This window comes from Phyllobates terribilis, unplaced genomic scaffold (assembly GCF_046119375.1).
Source record: "Phyllobates terribilis strain yellow unplaced genomic scaffold, ASM4611937v1 Scaffold_11__3_contigs__length_659146591, whole genome shotgun sequence".
Classification (NCBI taxonomy): Eukaryota; Metazoa; Chordata; class Amphibia; order Anura; family Dendrobatidae; genus Phyllobates; species Phyllobates terribilis.
Genome location: NW_027362771.1, coordinates 608,895,977 through 608,909,132, shown reverse-complemented (window position 1 = coordinate 608,909,132; position 13,156 = coordinate 608,895,977). Strand labels below are relative to the sequence as shown.

The 13,156-nt window shown below is 37.2% G+C and overlaps 9 non-coding genes across 9 annotated transcripts; all 9 read left to right on the top strand.

Moving 5' to 3' along the window:
- Window positions 1–548: 548 nt before the first annotated feature.
- TRNAL-AAG (transfer RNA leucine (anticodon AAG)) lies at window positions 549–630 on the top strand. Its single transcript has one exon. It is a non-coding gene; the product is annotated as a tRNA-Leu (tRNA).
- Window positions 631–2,006: 1,376 nt separating this feature from the next.
- Window positions 2,007–2,088, top strand: TRNAL-AAG (transfer RNA leucine (anticodon AAG)). The gene has a single exon. It is a non-coding gene; the product is annotated as a tRNA-Leu (tRNA).
- A 1,378-nt stretch (window positions 2,089–3,466) lies between these two features.
- On the top strand, window positions 3,467–3,548 carry TRNAL-AAG (transfer RNA leucine (anticodon AAG)). The gene has a single exon. It is a non-coding gene; the product is annotated as a tRNA-Leu (tRNA).
- A 1,378-nt stretch (window positions 3,549–4,926) lies between these two features.
- TRNAL-AAG (transfer RNA leucine (anticodon AAG)) lies at window positions 4,927–5,008 on the top strand. The gene has a single exon. It is a non-coding gene; the product is annotated as a tRNA-Leu (tRNA).
- A 1,379-nt stretch (window positions 5,009–6,387) lies between these two features.
- TRNAL-AAG (transfer RNA leucine (anticodon AAG)) lies at window positions 6,388–6,469 on the top strand. The gene has a single exon. It is a non-coding gene; the product is annotated as a tRNA-Leu (tRNA).
- A 1,377-nt stretch (window positions 6,470–7,846) lies between these two features.
- On the top strand, window positions 7,847–7,928 carry TRNAL-AAG (transfer RNA leucine (anticodon AAG)). Its single transcript has one exon. It is a non-coding gene; the product is annotated as a tRNA-Leu (tRNA).
- A 1,378-nt stretch (window positions 7,929–9,306) lies between these two features.
- On the top strand, window positions 9,307–9,388 carry TRNAL-AAG (transfer RNA leucine (anticodon AAG)). Its single transcript has one exon. It is a non-coding gene; the product is annotated as a tRNA-Leu (tRNA).
- Window positions 9,389–10,766: 1,378 nt separating this feature from the next.
- On the top strand, window positions 10,767–10,848 carry TRNAL-AAG (transfer RNA leucine (anticodon AAG)). Its single transcript has one exon. It is a non-coding gene; the product is annotated as a tRNA-Leu (tRNA).
- Window positions 10,849–12,226: 1,378 nt separating this feature from the next.
- TRNAL-AAG (transfer RNA leucine (anticodon AAG)) lies at window positions 12,227–12,308 on the top strand. Its single transcript has one exon. It is a non-coding gene; the product is annotated as a tRNA-Leu (tRNA).
- The last annotated feature ends 848 nt before the right edge of the window (window positions 12,309–13,156 follow it).

Here is a 13,156-nt window from a genome sequence, read left to right as displayed (position 1 = left end):
ATTTGCCAAAATCAATCTTGGTCAAAAGAAGTCTAACTGCTAGCTCATATTCCTGCTGCCTTTTTAGGATTATCAATACAGGATGAGCAGAGTGATTAGCAAACATAAACAGAGCCATGCTGCTTCTGCTGCTTTCCAGTAAGTCACCCTAGTGATGAATTCATAGCTACACTGCTCTGCTCTGCTGTATAATGTCTTCCTTGCTGCTGCTTCTGATTATCTGTTACGTACAGGCAGGGGTGTAGGAATCCTTCATGTTTGAGGGTCCTGTATATGGGAGATCATAGCAAGTAATCTATACCACCTAATTCAGTGATATCTAAAAATTAGTGGATGAGCCAACAGAGGAAAGATTAGTTAAATATCTGGATACAAGTCATATGTTTTGTAAAATGGTGCCCCAGAGTCAATGTACAAACAAATCCCTGATAACTGCATTGCTCATGCATAATAACATTTGTATTTTTGTCTAATTAGTTATACAATGTTTCCTGCAATTTATATCATTAGCAAATTTCTGATTTAAATAAGTTTGAACATCTATACGAGGTAGCGTGGCCGAGCGGTCTAAGGCGCTGGATTAAGACTCCAGTCTCTCCGGAGGCGTGGGTTCAAATCCCGCCACTGCCATTATTTATTTGGATCTAATTTTTACCAAAAATTAGGAAACAGTTGAGGAAGTAAAGGGGATTGAGAATTTAGGAGACAGCGGTAATTCTATCCTATACTTTTTAACTACAAAAGGTGGAAAACCTGCAAAAACTGAGATTTTAAGATTGGACGGTAGAAAGGCAGTTTTTAATGGACTCAGTAAAATGGAAGGAAAGGTAGAATGTTCTAAAGGAAAGAAATGTCCAGGAAGGATGGGAGGTTTTGCTAAATTAAATTCTCACTGCACAATCAGTAACAATCCCGAAAAGAAGGAAGAATGGAAAGCATTTATGGAGACCAGGATGGCTGAATACTGAACTTAAAAGCTTGCTAAAAAGGAACAAAGAAATGAATATCAAGTGAAAAGAAGGGTTCATATCTAAAGAAGAATATAATGCTGTCTGCAGGGAAAGGTGGGCTAGCGTTAGAAGAGCTAAAGCCAGTAATGAATTGAGGTTTGCAAGAGAGACCAAAAGCAATACGAAAGGATTTTGGAAGTAAGTCAAAAGTTAAAGAAAAGCCAAAGATGCTATAGGATTTTTAAAGGATGAAAAGGGTAAAGTGGTCAATAATGATGTTGAGAAGACTGAACTTTTAAAATCCTGTTTTGCTTCTGTGTTCTCTAAGAAAGCAAATGTAACATCAAGTGATCTTCACTGTGCTGTAGAAGAAAAGGAACATGTGAGCAAGTCATACGTATGAATACGGCATATGAATAGTCATGTTGGCTTTAGGCATCAGAATTAACTACATAATTTACCATCTATGCTACATCCATGTCAGTTCAATCAATGATCAACCATTCTCAAAATTTGCCAAAATCAATCTTGGTCAAAAGAAGTCTAACTGCTAGCTCATATCCCTGCTGTCTTTTTAGAATTATCAATACAGGATGAGTAGAGTGATTAGCAAACATAAACAGAGCCATGCTGCTTCTGCTACTTTCCAGTAAGTCACCCTAGTGATAAATTCATAGCTACACTGTTCTGCACTGCTGTATAATGTCTTCCTTGCTGCTTCTGATTATCTGTTACGTACAGGCAGGGGTGTAGGAATCCTTCATGTTTGAGGGTCCTGTATATGGGAGATCATAGCAAGTAATCTATACCACCTAATTCAGTGATATCTAAAAATTAGTGGATGAGCCAACAGAGGAAAGATTAGTTAAATATCTGGATACAAGTCATATGTTTTGTAAAATGCTGCCCCAGAGTCAATGTACAAACAAATCCCTGATAACTGCATTGCTCATGCATAATAACATTTGTATTTTTGTCTAGTTAGTTATACAATGTTTCCCGCAACTTATATCATTAGCAAATTTCTGATTTAAATAAGTTTAAACATCTATATGAGGTAGCGTGGCCGAGCGGTCTAAGGCGCTGGATTAAGGCTCCAGTCTCTCTGGAGGCGTGGGTTCAAATCCCACCGCTGCCATTATTTATTTGGATCTAATTTTTACCAAAAATTAGGAAACAGTTGAGGAAGTAAAGGGGATTGAGAATTTAGGAGACAGCGATAATTCTATCCTATACTTTTGAACTACAAAAGGTGGAAAACCTGCGAAAACTGAGATTTTAAGATTGGACTGTAGAAAGGCAGTTTTTAATGGACTCAGTGAAATGGAAGGAAAGGTAGAATGTTCTAAAGGAAAGAAATGTCCAGGAAGGATGGGAGGTTTTGATAAATTAAATTCTCACTGCACAATCAGTAACAATCCCGAAAAGAAGGAAGAATGGAAAGCATTTTTGGAGACCAGGATGGCTGAATACTGAACTTAAAAGCTTGCTAAAAAGGAACAAAGAAATGAATATCAAGTGAAACGAAGGGTTCATATCTAAAGAAGAATATAATGCTGTCTGCAGGGAAAGGTGGGCTAGCGTTAGAAGAGCTAAAGCCAGTAATGAATTGAGGTTTGCAAGAGAGACCAAAAGCAATACGAAAGGATTTTGGAAGTAAGTCAAAGTTAAAGAAAAGCCAAAGATGCTATAGGATTTTTAAAGGATGAAAAGGGTAAAGTGGTCAATAATGATGTTGAGAAGACTGAACTTTTAAATTCCTGTTTTGCTTCTGTGTTCTCTAAGAAAGCAAATGTAACATCAAGTGATCTTCACTGTGCTGTAGAAGAAAAGGAACATGTGAGCAAGTCATACGTATGAATACGGCATATGAATAGTCATGTTGGCTTTAGGCATAAGAATTAACTACATAATTTACCATCTATGTTACATCCATGTCAGTTCAATCAATGATCAACCATTCTCAAAATTTGCCAAAATCAATCTTGGTCAAAAGAAGTCTAACTGCTAGCTCATATCCCTGCTGCGTTTTTAGGATTATCAATACAGGATGAGCAGAGTGATTAGCAAACATAAACAGAGCCATGCTGCTTCTGCTGCTTTCCAGTAAGTCACCCTAGTGATGAATTCATAGCTACACTGCTCTGCTCTGCTGTATAATGTCTTCCTTGCTGCTGCTTCTGATTATCTGTTACGTACAGGCAGGGGTGTAGGAATCCTTCATGTTTGGGGGTCCTGTATATGGGAGATCATAGCAAGTAATCTATACCACCTAATTCAGTGATATCTAAAAATTAGTGGATGAGCCAACAGAGGAAAGATTAGTTAAATATCTGGATACAAGTCATATGTTTTGTAAAATGGTGCCCCAGAGTCAATGTACAAACAAATCCCTGATAACTGCATTGCTCATGCATAATAACATTTGTATTTTTGTCTAATTAGTTATACAATGTTTCCTGCAATTTATATCATTAGCAAATTTCTGATTTAAATAAGTTTGAACATCTATACGAGTTAGCGTGGCCGAGCGGTCTAAGGCGCTGGATTAAGGCTCCAGTCTCTCTGGAGGCGTGGGTTCAAATCCCACCACTGCCATTATTTATTTGGATCTAATTTTTACCAAAAATTAGGAAACAGTTGAGGAAGTAAAGGGGATTGAGAATTTAGGAGACAGCGGTAATTCTATCCTATACTTTTGAACTACAAAAGGTGGAAAACCTGCGAAAACTGAGATTTTAAGATTGGACGGTAGAAAGGCAGTTTTTAATGGACTCAGTAAAATGGAAGGAAAGGTAGAATGTTCTAAAGGAAAGAAATGTCCAGGAAGGATGGGAGGTTTTGATAAATTAAATTCTCACTGCACAATCAGTAACAATCCCGAAAAGAAGGAAGAATGGAAAGCATTTTTGGAGACCAGGATGGCTGAATACTGAACTTAAAAGCTTGCTAAAAAGGAACAAAGAAATGAATATCAAGTGAAAAGAAGGGTTCATATCTAAAGAAGAATATAATGCTGTCTGCAGGGAAAGGTGGGCTAGCGTTAGAAGAGCTAAAGCCAGTAATGAATTGAGGTTTGCAAGAGAGACCAAAAGCAATACGAAAGGATTTTGGAAGTAAGTCAAAGTTAAAGAAAAGCCAAAGATGCTATAGGATTTTTAAAAGATGAAAAGGGTAAAGTGGTCAATAATGATGTTGAGAAGACTGAACTTTTAAATTCCTGTTTTGCTTCTGTGTTCTCTAAGAAAGCAAATGTAACATCAAGTGATCTTCACTGTGCTGTAGAAGAAAAGGAACATGTGAGCAAGTCATACGTATGAATACGGCATATGAATAGTCATGTTGGCTTTAGGCATCAGAATTAACTACATAATTCACCATCTATGTTACATCCATGTCAGTTCAATCAATGATCAACCATTCTCAAAATTTGCCAAAATCAATCTTGGTCAAAAGAAGTCTAACTGCTAGCTCATATCCCTGCTGCCTTTTTAGGATTATCAATACAGGATGAGCAGAGTGATTAGCAAACATAAACAGAGCCATGCTGCTTCTGCTGCTTTCCAGTAAGTCACCCTAGTGATGAATTCATAGCTACACTGCTCTGCTCTGCTGTATAATGTCTTCCTTGCTGCTGCTTCTGATTATCTGTTACGTACAGGCAGGGGTGTAGGAATCCTTCATGTTTGAGGGTCCTGTATATGGGAGATCATAGCAAGTAATCTATACCACCTAATTCAGTGATATCTAAAAATTAGTGGATGAGCCAACAGAGGAAAGATTAGTTAAATATCTGGATACAAGTCATATGTTTTGTAAAATGGTGCCCCAGAGTCAATGTACAAACAAATCCCTGATAACTGCATTGCTCATGCATAATAACATTTGTATTTTTGTCTAATTAGTTATACAATGTTTCCCGCAATTGATATCATTAGCAAATTTCTGATTTAAATAAGTTTGAACATCTATATGAAGTAGCGTGGCCGAGCGGTCTAAGGCGCTGGATTAAGGCTCCAGTCTCTCTGGAGGCGTGGGTTCAAATCCCACCGCTGCCATTATTTATTTGGATCTAATTTTTACCAAAAATTAGGAAACAGTTGAGGAAGTAAAGGGGATTGAGAATTTAGGAGACAGCGGTAATTCTATCCTATACTTTTGAACTACAAAAGGTGGAAAACCTGCGAAAACTGAGATTTTAAGATTGGACTGTAGAAAGGCAGTTTTTAATGGACTCAGTAAAATGGAAGGAAAGGTAGAATGTTCTAAAGGAAAGAAATGTCCAGGAAGGGTGGGAGGTTTTGATAAATTAAATTCTCACTGCACAATCAGTAACAATCCCGAAAAGAAGGAAGAATGGAAAGCATTTATGGAGACAAGGATGGCTGAATACTGAACTTAAAAGCTTGCTAAAAAGGAACAAAGAAATGAATATCAAGTGAAAAGAAGGGTTCATATCTAAAGAAGAATATAATGCTGTCTGCAGGGAAAGGTGGGCTAGCGTTAGAAGAGCTAAAGCCAGTAATGATTTGAGGTTTGCAAGAGAGACCAAAAGCAATACGAAAGGATTTTGGAAGTAAGTCAAAAGTTAAAGAAAAGCCAAAGATGCTATATGATTTTTAAAGGATGAAAAGGGTAAAGTGGTCAATAATGATGTTGAGAAGACTGAACTTTTAAATTCCTGTTTTGCTTCTGTGTTCTCTAAGAAAGCAAATGTAACATCAAGTGATCTTCACTGTGCTGTAGAAGAAAAGGAACATGTGAGCAAGTCATACATAAGAATACGGCATATGAGAAGTCATGTTGGCTTTAGGCATCAGAATTAATTACATAATTTACCATCTATGTTACATCGATGTCAGTTCAATCAATGATCAACGATTCTCAAAATTTGCCAAAATCAATCTTGGTCAAATGAAGTCTAACTGCTAGCTCATATCCCTGCTGCCTTTATAGGATTATCAATACAGGATGAGCAGAGTGATTAGCAAACATAAACAGAGCCATGCTGCTTCTGCTGCTTTCCAGTAAGTCACCCTAGTGATGGATTCATAGCTACACTGCTCTGCACTGCTGTATAATGTCTTCCTTGCTGCTGCTTCTGATTATCTGTTACGTACAGGCAGGGGTGTAGGAATCCTTCATGTTTGAGGGTCCTGTATATGGGAGAACATAGCAAGTAATCTATACCACCTAATTCAGTGATATCTAAAAATTAGTGGATGAGCCAACAGAGGAAAGATTAGTTAAATATCTGGATACAAGTCATATGTTTTGTAAATTGGTGCCCCAGAGTAAATGTACAAACAAATCCGTGATAACTGCGTTGCTCATGCATAATAACATTTGTATTTTTGTCTAATTAGTTATACAATGTTTCCCGCAACTTATATCATTAGCAAATTTCTGATTTAAATAAGTTTGCATATCTGTATGAGGTAGCGTGGCCGAGTGGTCTAAGGCGCTGGATTAAGGCTCCAGTCTCTCTGGAGGCGTGGGTTCAAATCCCACCGCTGCCATTATTTATTTGATTCTAATTTTTACCAAAAATTAGGAAACAGTTGAGGAAGTATAGGGGGTTGAGAATTTAGGAGGCAGCGGTAATTTTATCCTATACTTTTGAACTACTAAAGGTGGAAAACCTGAGAAAACTGAGATTTTAAGATTGGACTGTAGAAAGGCAGTTTTTAATGGACTCAGTAAAAATGAAGGAAAGGTAGAATGTTCTAAAGGAAAGAAATGTCCAGGAAGGATGGGAGATTTTGCTAAATTAAATTCTCACTGCACAATCAGTAACAATCCCGAAAAGAAGGAAGAATGGAAAGCATTTATGGAGACCAGGATGGCTGAATACTGAACTTAAAAGCTTGCTAAAAAGGAACAAAGAAATGAATATCAAGTGAAAAAAGGGTTCATATCTAAAGAAGAATATAATGCTGTCTGCAGGGAAAGCTGGGCTAGCGTTAGAAGAGCTAAAGCCAGTAATGAATTGAGGCTTGCAAGAGAGACCAAAAGCAATAAGAAAGGATTTTGGAAGTAAGTCAAAAGTTAAAGAAAAGCCAAAGATGCTATAGGATTTTTAAAGGATGAAAAGGTAAAGTGGTCAATAATGATGTTGAGAAGACTGAACTTTTAAATTCCTGTTTTGCTTCTGTGTTCTCTAAGAAAGCAAATGTAACATCAAGTGATCTTCACTGTGCTGTAGAAGAAAAGGAACATGTAAGTAAGTCATACGTATGAATACGGCATATGAATAGTCAAGTTGGCTTTAGGCATCAGAATTAACTACATAATTTACCATCTGTGTTACATCCATGTCAGTTCAATCAATGATCAACCATTCTCAAAATTTGCCAAAATCAATCTTGGTCAAAAGACGTCTAACTGCTAGCTCATATCCCTGCTGCCTTTTTAGGATTATCAATACAGGATGAGCAGAGTGATTAGCAAACATAAACAGAGCCATGCTGCTTCTGCTGCTTTCCAGTAAGTCACCCTAGTGATGGATTCATAGCTACACTGCTCTGCACTGCTGTATAATGTCTTCCTTGCTGCTGCTTCTGATTATCTGTTACGTACAGGCAGGGGTGTAGGAATCCTTCAAGTTTGAGTGTCCTGTATGTGGGAGATCATAGCAAGTAATCTATACCACCTAATTCAGTGATATCTAAAAATTAGCGGTTGAGCCAACAGAGGAAAGATTAGTTAAATATCTGGATACAAGTCATATGTTTTGCAAAATGGTGCCCCAGAGTCAATGTACAAACAAATCCCTGATAATTACGTTGCTCATGCATAATAACATTTGTATTTTTGTCTAATTAGATATACAATGTTTTCTGCCACTTATATCATTAGCAAATATCTGATTTAAATAAGTTTGAACATCCGTATGAGGTAGCGTGGCCGAGTGGTCTAAGGCGCTGGATTAAGGCTCCAGTCTCTCTGGAGGCGTGGGTTCAAATCCCACCGCTGCCATTATTTATTTGGATCTAATTTTTACCAAAAATTAGGAAACAGTTGAGGACGTAAAGGGGATTGAGAATTTAGGAGACAGCGGTAATTGTGTCCTATACTTTTGAACTACAAAAGGTGGAAAACCTGCGAAAACTGAGATTTTAAGATTGGACTGTAGAAAGGCAGTTTTTAATGGACTCAGTAAAAATGAAGGAAAGGTAGAATGTTCTAAAGTAAAGAAATGTCCAGGAAGGATGGGAGATTTTGCTAAATTAAATTCTCACTGCACAATCAGTAACAATCCCGAAAAGAAGGAAGAATGGAAAGCATTTATGGAGACCAGGATGGCTGAATACTGAACTTAAAAGCTTGCTAAAAAGGAACAAAGAAATGAATATCAAGTGAAAAAAGGGTTCATATCTAAAGAAGAATATAATGCTGTCTGCAGGGAAAGCTGGGCTAGCGTTAGAAGAGCTAAAGCCAGTAATGAATTGAGGCTTGCAAGAGAGACCAAAAGCAATAAGAAAGGATTTTGGAAGTAAGTCAAAAGTTAAAGAAAAGCCAAAGATGCTATAGGATTTTTAAAGGATGAAAAGGGTAAAGTGGTCAATAATGATGTTGAGAAGACTGAACTTTTAAATTCCTGTTTTGCTTCTGTGTTCTCTAAGAAAGCAAATGTAACATCAAGTGATCTTCACTGTGCTGTAGAAGAAAAGGAACATGTGAGCAAGTCATATGTATGAATACAGCATATGAATAGTCATGTTGGCTTTAGGCATCAGAATTAACTACATAATTTACCATCTATGTTACATCCATGTCAGTTCAATCAATGATCAACCATTCTCAAAATTTGCCAAAATCAATCTTGGTCAAAAGAAGTCTAACTGCTAGCTCATATCCCTGCTGCCTTTTTAGGATTATCAATACAGGATGAGTAGAGTGATTAGCAAACATAAACAGAGCCATGCTGCTTCTGCTGCTTTCCAGTAAGTCACCCTTGTGATGAACTCATGGCTACATTGCTCTGCACTGCTGTATAATGTCTTCCTTGCTGCTGCTTCTGATGATCTGTTACGTACAGGCAGGGGTGTAGGAATCCTTCATGTTTGAGGGTCCTGTATATGGGAGATCATAGCAAGTAATCTATACCACCTAATTCAGTGATATCTAAAAATTAGCGAATGAGCCAACAGAGGAAAGATTAGTTAAATATCTGGATACAAGTCATATGTTTTGTAAAATGGTGCCCCAGAGTCAATGTACAAACAAATCCCTGATAACTGCGTTGCTCATGCATAATAACATTTGTATTTTTGTCTAATTAGTTATACAATGTTTTCCGCAACTTATATCATTAGCAAATTTCTGATTTAAATAAGTTTGAGCATCCGTATGAGGTAGCGTGGCCGAGCAGTCTAAGGCGCTGGATTAAGGCTCCAGTCTCTCTGGATGTGTGGGTTCAAATCCCACCGCTGCCGTTATTTATTTGGATCTAATTTTTACCAAAAATTAGGAAACAGTTGAGGAAGTATAGGGGATTGAGAATTTAGGAGGCAGCGGTAATTTTATCCTATACTTTTGAACTACAAAAGGTGGAAAACCTGCGAAAACTGAGATTTTAAGATTGGACTGTAGAAAGGCAGTTTTTAATGGACTCAGTAAAAAGGAAGGAAAAGTAGGATGTTCTAAAGGAAAGAAATGTCCAGGAAGGATGGGAGATTTTGCTAAATTAAATTCTCACTGCACAATCAGTAACAATCCCGAAAAGAAGGAAGAATGGAAAGCATTTATGGAGACCAGGATGGCTGAATACTGAACTTAAAAGCTTGCTAAAAAGGAACAAAGAAATGAATATCAAGTGAAAAAAGGGTTCATATCTAAAGAAGAATATAATGCTGTCTGCAGGGAAAGCTGGGCTAGCGTTAGAAGAGCTAAAGCCAGTAATGAATTGAGGCTTGCAAGAGAGACCAAAAGCAATAAGAAAGGATTTTGGAAGTAAGTCAAAAGTTAAAGAAAAGCCAAAGATGCTATAGGATTTTTAAAGGATGAAAAGGGTAAAGTGGTCAATAATGATGTTGAGAAGACTGAACTTTTAAATTCCTGTTTTGCTTCTGTGTTCTCTAAGAAAGCAAATGTAACATCAAGTGATCTTCACTGTGCTGTAGAAGAAAAGGAACATGTGAGTAAGTCATACGTATGAATACGGCATATGAATAGTCAAGTTGGCTTTAGGCATCAGAATTAACTACATAATTTACCATCTGTGTTACATCCATGTCAGTTCAATCAATGATCAACAATTCTCAAAATTTGCCAAAATCAATCTTGGTCAAAAGACGTCTAACTGCTAGCTCATATCCCTGCTGCCTTTTTAGGATTATCAATACAGGATGAGCAGAGTGATTAGCAAACATAAACAGAGCCATGCTGCTTCTGCTGCTTTCCAGTAAGTCACCCTAGTGATGGATTCATAGCTACACTGCTCTGCACTGCTGTATAATGTCTTCCTTGCTGCTGCTTCTGATTATCTGTTACGTACAGGCAGGGGTGTAGGAATCCTTCAAGTTTGAGTGTCCTGTATGTGGGAGATCATAGCAAGTAATCTATACCACCTAATTCAGTGATATCTAAAAATTAGCGGTTGAGCCAACAGAGGAAAGATTAGTTAAATATCTGGATACAAGTCATATGTTTTGCAAAATGGTGCCCCAGAGTCAATGTACAAACAAATCCCTGATAATTACGTTGCTCATGCATAATAACATTTGTATTTTTGTCTAATTAGATATACAATGTTTTCTGCCACTTATATCATTAGCAAATATCTGATTTAAATAAGTTTGAACATCCGTATGAGGTAGCGTGGCCGAGTGGTCTAAGGCGCTGGATTAAGGCTCCAGTCTCTCTGGAGGCGTGGGTTCAAATCCCACCGCTGCCATTATTTATTTGGATCTAATTTTTACCAAAAATCAGGAAACAGTTGAGGACGTAAAGGGGATTGAGAATTTAGGAGACAGCGGTAATTGTGTCCTATACTTTTGAACTACAAAAGGTGGAAAACCTGCGAAAACTGAGATTTTAAGATTGGACTGTAGAAAGGCAGTTTTTAATGGACTCAGTAAAAATGAAGGAAAGGTAGGATGTTCTAAAGGAAAGAAATGTCCAGGAAGGATGGGAGATTTTGCTAAATTAAATTCTCACTGCACAATCAGTAACAATCCCGAAAAGAAGGAAGAATGGAAAGCATTTATGGAGACCAGGATGGCTGAATACTGAACTTAAAAGCTTGCTAAAAAGGAACAAAGAAATGAATATCAAGTGAAAAAAGGGTTCATATCTAAAGAAGAATATAATGCTGTCTGCAGGGAAAGCTGGGCTAGCGTTAGAAGAGCTAAAGCCAGTAATGAATTGAGGCTTGCAAGAGAGACCAAAAGCAATAAGAAAGGATTTTGGAAGTAAGTCAAAAGTTAAAGAAAAGCCAAAGATGCTATAGGATTTTTAAAGGATGAAAAGGGTAAAGTGGTCAATAATGATGTTGAGAAGACTGAACTTTTAAATTCCTGTTTTGCTTCTGTGTTCTCTAAGAAAGCAAATGTAACATCAAGTGATCTTCACTGTGCTGTAGAAGAAAAGGAACATGTGAGCAAGTCATACGTATGAATACAGCATATGAATAGTCATGTTGGCTTTAGGCATCAGAATTAACTACATAATTTACCATCTATGTTACATCCATGTCAGTTCAATCAATGATCAACCATTCTCAAAATTTGCCAAAATCAATCTTGGTCAAAAGAAGTCTAACTGCTAGCTCATATCCCTGCTGCCTTTTTAGGATTATCAATACAGGATGAGTAGAGTGATTAGCAAACATAAACAGAGCCATGCTGCTTCTGCTGCTTTCCAGTAAGTCACCCTTGTGATGAACTCATAGCTACATTGCTCTGCACTGCTGTATAATGTCTTCCTTGCTGCTGCTTCTGATGATCTGTTACGTACAGGCAGGGGTGTAGGAATCCTTCATGTTTGAGGGTCCTGTATATGGGAGATCATAGCAAGTAATCTATACCACCTAATTCAGTGATATCTAAAAATTAGCGAATGAGCCAACAGAGGAAAGATTAGTTAAATATCTGGATACAAGTCATATGTTTTGTAAAATGGTGCCCCAGAGTCAATGTACAAACAAATCCCTGATAACTGCGTTGCTCATGCATAATAACATTTGTATTTTTGTCTAATTAGTTATACAATGTTTTCCGCAACTTATATCATTAGCAAATTTCTGATTTAAATAAGTTTGAGCATCCATATGAGGTAGCGTGGCCGAGCAGTCTAAGGCGCTGGATTAAGGCTCCAGTCTCTCTGGATGTGTGGGTTCAAATCCCACCGCTGCCGTTATTTATTTGGATCTAATTTTTACCAAAAATTAGGAAACAGTTGAGGAAGTATAGGGGATTGAGAATTTAGGAGGCAGCGGTAATTTTATCCTATACTTTTGAACTACAAAAGGTGGAAAACCTGCGAAAACTGAGATTTTAAGATTGGACTGTAGAAAGGCAGTTTTTAATGGACTCAGTAAAAAGGAAGGAAAAGTAGGATGTTCTAAAGGAAAGAAATGTCCAGGAAGGATGGGAGATTTTGCTAAATTAAATTCTCACTGCACAATCAGTAACAATCCCAAAAAGAAGGAAGAATGGAAAGCATTTATGGAGACCAGGATGGCTGAATACTGAACTTTAAAGCTTGCTAAAAAGGAACAAAGAAATGAATATCAAATGAAAAGAAGGGTTCATATCTAAAGAAGAAAATAATGCTGTCTGCAGGGAAAGGTGGGCTAGCATTAGAAGAGCTAAAGCCAGTAATGAAGTGAGGCTTGCAAGAGAGACCAAAAGCAATAAGAAAGGATTTTGGAAGTAAGTCAAAAGTTAAAGAAAAGCCAAAGATGCTATAGGATTTTTAAAGGATGAAAAGGGTAAAGTGGTCAATAATGATGTTGAGAAGAATGAACTTTTAAATTCCTGTTATGCTTCTGTTTTCTCTAAGAAAGCAAATGTAACATCAAGTGATCTTCACTGTGCTGTAGAAGAAAAGGAACATGTGAGCAAGTCATACATATGAATACGGCATATGAATAGTCATGTTGGCTTTAGGCATCAGAATTAATTACATAATTTACCATCTATGTTACATCGATGTCAGTTCAATCAATGATCAACAATTCTCAAAATTTGCCAAAATCAATC